Below are 6,489 nucleotides of genomic sequence, written 5' to 3' on the forward strand. Positions count from 1 at the left end.
AGGGTGAAAACCCACAGAAATCTACAAAAAAATGTAGAAATTTATAAATTGGACTTACGGAACTTTAACATGTTAAATGCACAGTTCGCAGGGGACATAAAGGGTCCGCGACACGAAGTGGACGAGATACTGATTAATGTGGACTTCCCCGCCACGACCACGGAATAAAGGTAAGTAATGTCTCATATTCGTGTAGGGTGTTTGAATGTGCGTGGCCTGATGCGGAGCTGGAAGCAAGGGCGCTTCCTAAATGACATCAGGTCACGGGATTTAGATGTTGTCGTTGCCACAGAAACCCGGTTAAAGGGGCCAAGAGATCTGCTCCCGCTGTTCGACGGTTACGAGAGTGTCATCTCTCCGAACCCGTCGGTCGGCGGAAGCGGGGTGTTGGTCCTGTGTAAAAAGAACCGGGTCTCTGAGAAAAAGTTGATTTTTACGGATCTGGAAGGTAGGCTGGTCGTCGTTGAGTTGACGTTCAGTAGCCGTAAGACAATCAGGCTGGTTGCGGTTTACGCTCCCCCCGGTAAGGGGAAAAGTGATTATTATCGGAACCTGGAGAAGTTTCTGAGTACATCGTGCCCAGTAGTAATGTTAGGGGACTTCACCACAATCTGCGATGTGCGGGTAGACTGTGAAGGCTCGCGAACAGACAGAAAAGGAAATACTTGCTTCCTGGATCTACTAAGACGTTTTGAGCTGGTAGATCCATATAGACTGGAACATCCGGGCGCTCCACTGTGGACGTGGTCAAATAGCGACGGATCGGCAAAGTCGTATATAGACAGGATATTAATTAGGAAGGTAGATAAGAACCTAGTTAAGAGTCCACAACTCCATATAGTCAGCTACAGTGACCACAAGATGGTCACCTGTAGGCTAGACGTAGATAAGATAACTAGAGGTCCTGGTTACTGGAAACTTAATACGTCCCTTTTGGCGATTAAGGAGTACAGGGACAGGATTAGGTTAATAATCCAGAGGGCCATGACCGGCTCCATTTGTAACAACAAATGGTGGTATGCCCTTAAGCGAGCCATAAAATATGAGTCCGTTAGATATAGTACTAATCTTGTAGCTAGAGAGGCTAGAAAGGTAACTACACTAGTTAAGGACTTAGAGGAAGCAATGCGAACTGGCAATGCGGACCAGGTGAAGGTCAAGAGACTGGTTCTTAACCAGCACCTCGAAGCCCAACACATGGGTTGCATTGTCAGGGCTAGACAACGTACGATGGGGAGCGAAGGAATCAAGGCTGCAGGATGGGCCCGAGTGGTGGAAGCCCAACGTGGCAACGATGCTACAATTCGATCTCTGGCGAACCAACAAGGTAAGTTGACAGACGAGCCCGAGGAGATGTGTCAAGCTTTTCAGGACCACTTCGCCCAGCTTTTCGGGGGGAGCGGCGGACCGGATAGGGGGAGGGACCTTACGGACCTCCTCGAAGGGCTGCCGCGCCTCTCGGGGCAGGACGCGAAGTGTAGTGAGGAGCCGATCACACCTGGGGAGGTAATAGAGGCCATGGCGGACTGCGGTGCGGGTAAGGCGCCGGGACTGGATGGTCTACCCTACGAGCTTTATAAAAGTATGCCGGACTTGTTCGGGGACTTACTGACGGGCGTCTACGCAAACTGGCAGCAGAATGGGTTTATCCCCAGATCTGTGCGCCGGGGAGTGGTGACGCTAATCAGGAAGGACCAGAGCAAGGGGGACGTAATAGATAATTTCAGGCCCATCACTCTGCTTAACGCAGAGTTGAAGATTTTGGCCAAAGTGTTATCGAACAGATTGGCGCGTGTCGCGAATGGACTGATTGGGAAAGCGCAAACGTGCGCCGTACCGGGCAGAGCCATTCAGGATAATCTCCATCTTATTAGATACACGATAGAGGGAATAAATAACGATCCCGGCAAGGGAGGGGCAGTGGTCCATTTAGACCAGTCTAAAGCGTTCGATAGGGTCGACCATCACTACCTGGTGTCCGTTCTGGCTCAGTTCGGCCTAGGTCTTGGCTTCCTCAGGTGGATCATCGAAATGTATGACAACGCCGACTCGGTAGTTCAGGTGAACGGCTTTCTTTCTAAGCCGTTCAAGGTCAAACGCTCGGTTCGCCAGGGATGTCCGCTCTCCCCGCTTTTGTATGTAGTGGCCCTGGAGCCGCTGCTGCGAAGACTGAGCGGCATCCCGAGGCAACCAGGACGTGATATGTCGGTTTCGGCGTACGCGGATGACATCACTATCATCGTGACTGAAGTGGACCACCTACGTAAAGTAGGCAAGGCCATAGAGGTTTACGAGACGGTGACAGGAGCAAAAGTTAATCGTGAAAAGTCGGTCGGCTTGCAACTCGGCACCTGGAGAGGCAAGTCGATGCCTCCAGACAGCGTCGTGGGACGTTGGACGGAGGGCCCGATTAAGTTGCTCGGGGTTTGGTTCGGTCCGGACCTCCAAATAGAGAAGAACTGGAGCGAGGTATCGAGCAAGGTGGCTGCAATAGTCAAGATTTGGTCTTGGCGGTGGTTATCCTTGAAAGGTAGGGCGGAGGTGGCCAATGTGTTTATAGCATCGGTGATCACCTACCGCCTTGCCGTCGTGCCTTGCCCGGATTCGTGGTTGATCAAGTTGGAGAGACAGCTCTTTCGCTTCTTGTGGAAGGGCTCGAAACCGCTTGTGAGACGCTCTGTCTGCTGTCAAAAACCGTTACAGGGTGGACTAGGGATGCCGTGGCTAATGATGCGCAGAAATGCGCTGAGGCTAAGGCACCTGTGGCTCCATCTGGGTAGTGAACGGGTGTGGTCTCCGCTGGCGAAACAGATGTTCCCCAGGTTCACCAGTTTCGGTGGCCGGGAGGACTGGTATAATCGCAGATCGAAGTTGGGTACGTGGTATACGGAGTGTCGCAAGGCACTCCGACTATTCCGTCGCTCGGGTAATGCCTGCGGCAGTGGTTCTACCGCTGTGTTTTATAGAGGGTTTGTAGAGGCCGGTAACGATGATACGCTGGGGGAAGCCCTAGGTTTCGACGATAATCAGCTGGCCAGTCTGTTCCAACGTACATTCGGGCCGAAGACACTGGATAATTTCCAGAAGTCTTTGGCTTGGCAGTGCTACCGAGGAGCCTTACCTGTTCGGGACAAGCTTGCAAGGCATGGTTGCCAAGTCAGCCCGACCTGTACGAGATGTGGGCAAGAACGGGAAACCGTCTCGCACGCGATCGTGCAGTGTTCGGGGGTGAAAGATATGTGGGATTGTGCCGAACAACTAATGTCAGGCGAACGAAGAGTACAGCTATCAGCCGAATCTATTGTAAAAATCAGCCCACCTGATTTCTTAACGAAAGAAGGTAAGTTTTGTTTTCTCGCCGTGGTTTCAACTGCGAAACAGGTAGTATGGAAGACAAGGATGAAAGGAATGATAACAGGCGACTTCATCTCTGGTTCAAGTCTGGTGGAATATTTTAAATTCCACCTGAAAAGACACATAGAACTGGAGAGAAGGAGCCTGAGTAAGAAAGTGTTTGATGAAAGATGGAAAAATGTGGAGAGTAAAAGATCCCTCACAAATGTGAGATAGGAAGAAAAAGGAAACCACAAGGCTAAGTGTCGTGGCGGGGAGCATGGGGTCGCGAACCCGCCCCACTGCATCTTGTAATTTTGTTAATTGTGTCTATTGTGTAACCATTCGATTTATTATTCATTTCCGATTTTTAACCGACCCCAAATGTTCATAATTATTTTTTTCATCATTCGTGATTGTATGTGTTCTCTATGTCGCCCCTAGTGGGTAATAAAGAAATGGCATGGTTTGTCCGATGTTACAGATATCGGACGGGTATGTTTGATTCTTAGTATTTTCAAATCTAAATCAGAAGAAATCTCTGAGCTGATGAAGGAAAAGTGGCGTTTTACCCACAAATCCAGAAACAGACTGTCCTCGGGTATCGTATATGGATGTGATCTTTCATTGTTTTTCCCTTATACCTATGTAAGTTATTTTCTGAGTATGCATTGTCTGGAGAGTTTTATTTGCAGTTGAAGAAATAGCCAAATTTTTGGCTGCCATTTCTGAAAAGTTCGGTGTGTGGTAAAGTGAATTTTTTTTACTTTACCATATTTTTATAAATATATATGTATATATATATATATAGTTGTTCTACGTCCCCTGTCAAGGTAACAGCGTCACCCTTTTGCAATACCCTTAAAACCAAGCACTTTTCAGCACCAGCCCCGCCACCCTACACACGAATTCACAAAAGAATTGTGAAAACCAGATCCATAAATACGAAGCACGTGGTTAAATGAAAAACGAAATGTTTCTCTAATTTCAACCAATCAGATCCATCCATTCCCGACACTGCGGATACCGTCGCAACCGTTTCCTCTTCTTAATTTCCCCAACATCAATATTTGCATTTCTTTTTTGATGTGGAAACCGAAGTGAAGCCCACTTGAACGAACCCACAGTCGAAAGTGTCTGAACCGTGAACGCCCTGTCACGTTTTTAGCTGCTATTTCCAGCAGTTCGCTTACTGGTTCGTATATATTTTTATGTTCTGTTGTTGTTCTTGTTGCTGTTTAACCCCAGGTCGACTCATAGCAGGACTTTTATCGTAGATGTTCCTGCCGTGACTAGGAACGTGTTCAGACAGAGTGGGACCCCTACGATTTTGCTAATTCGAAGCAAAATAATGAAGAGGGTGCCATGAAATCTAAGGTTACAAAGTTTAAAAAGCCCTCGATAAATTCAAAGGGACTCAGTTAAAACGCATGGCTTTTTCAATCTAAAAGGGCCCATTATATTTAAAGAAGGTTGAATAATTTTAAAGGAACCTTTGAATTAAAAAAATTGCCAGGTTTAAAAAAAAATACAAATTATTTTGCTGTAAACATGGTTCGGGGTTCAGTTCCAGTGCGTGGCACCTTGGGCAAATGTCTTCTGCTATAGCCCCGGGCCGACCAAAGCTTGTGAGTGGATATGGTGGACGAAAACTGAAAGAAGCCCGTTGTATATAAATATGTGTGTGTGTGTGTGTCCAGTTACTGCTTGGCAACCGGTGTTGTGTTTACATCTCCGTAACGTAGCTGTTCAGGAAAAGGCATAGGAGTGGCTGTGTGGTAAGTAGCTTGCTTACCAACCACATGGTTCCGGGTTCAATCCCACCTCGTGACACCTTGGGCAAGTGTCTTCTAGTATAGCCTCGGGCCGACTAAAGCCTTGTGAGTGGATTTGGTAGATGGAAACTGAAAGAAGCCCGTCGTATATATATGTATGTGTGTGTCTGTGTTTGTCCCCCAACATCACTTGACAACCGATGCTGGTGTGTTTACGTCCCCGTAAACTAGCGGTTCGGCAAAAGAGACCGATAGAATAAGTACTAGGCTTACATAGAATAAGCCCTGGTGTAGATATGCTCAACTAAAGGCGGTGCTCCAGCATGGCCACAGTCAAATGACTGAAACAAGTAAAAGAGTATCTATAATTTATCTGTACAGAAATGTAGGAAATATTCGCTGTTGCCATTTCTACGGTTTAAATGTATTCTCTATCTTATATTATTTCTGTTGTTTCAGAATAATGGAATAATAGAATTGTTACAACAGAAACATCACCAGAATATATTCATCATCTTTTAAAGACTAAAGGAAGGAATTTTTATACAGAATTGATATAACCTCGTTTAATATGAAGCTGAGGTGAAATATTTCCTCTTGGGTGAGATTATAAACAACACTTCTCTGTGTTTGCTCTCTGGAACCTGTTCGAGATAATCTTGGATTCAATTTACAAAGGAGATTGCAACGTTTCCAAATTACAGCAGAGATTACAGTTGATGGAAACGTAGCTGAAGGAATATTTGTCAGGAATGATTTATAACAACTAAACTAGAAGATATATATTTTGGTGAAAGAAGAAAAATTATTGAAGTCAAATGATGCAGAGAAGATAAAGGATTGATTTTTTTTTTTCCCCTGAAGAGTTGTCAAATAAGTGATGGAAATTATGTGACTGCAATATCTGTAAAAATATCAGTCTCTCAGAGAAACATATTCATACAGAGGAACACCTTTATCACTGTGATATCTGTAGAAGCTTAAAGACCCAGAAACCTATTCATACAGGAAAGAAATATCCATCTGTGTGATACGTGTTGTAAATCATTCTTGCAAATCCATCATTTAACTGTTTACAAATGTATTATACAGGAAAGAAATCATATCAGTGTGATATCTGTGGCAAATCATTCTCTCAAACATCTAGTTTGACTAATCACAAACGTATTCATACAGGTGAGAAACCATATCAGTGTGATATCTGTGGTAAATCTTTCTCTCATACTAGTAATAAAACTAAACATAAACGTATTCATACAGGGGAGAAGCCATATCAGTGTGATATCTGTGGAGAATCATTCTCTCAGAATCAGAACCTAACGAGTCACCATCGTATTCATACTGGGGAGAAACCATATCAGTGTGATATTTGTGGTAAGTC

General features: G+C 45.3%; 2 protein-coding genes across 2 annotated transcripts in view; both read left to right on the forward strand.

Moving 5' to 3' along the window:
• The window catches only part of LOC115225881 (zinc finger protein 91-like), a 68,311-nt gene that overhangs the window by 51,467 nt on the left and 10,355 nt on the right, over positions 1-6,489 (forward strand). The window lies entirely within an intron of this gene.
• Positions 1-6,489, forward strand: part of LOC115225819 (zinc finger protein 723-like) — a 55,398-nt gene that overhangs the window by 31,163 nt on the left and 17,746 nt on the right. The gene's annotated exons all lie outside the window — the stretch shown is intronic.

The sequence above is a fragment of the Octopus sinensis genome, linkage group LG28, assembly GCF_006345805.1.
Source record: "Octopus sinensis linkage group LG28, ASM634580v1, whole genome shotgun sequence".
NCBI lineage: Eukaryota > Metazoa > Mollusca > Cephalopoda > Octopoda > Octopodidae > Octopus > Octopus sinensis.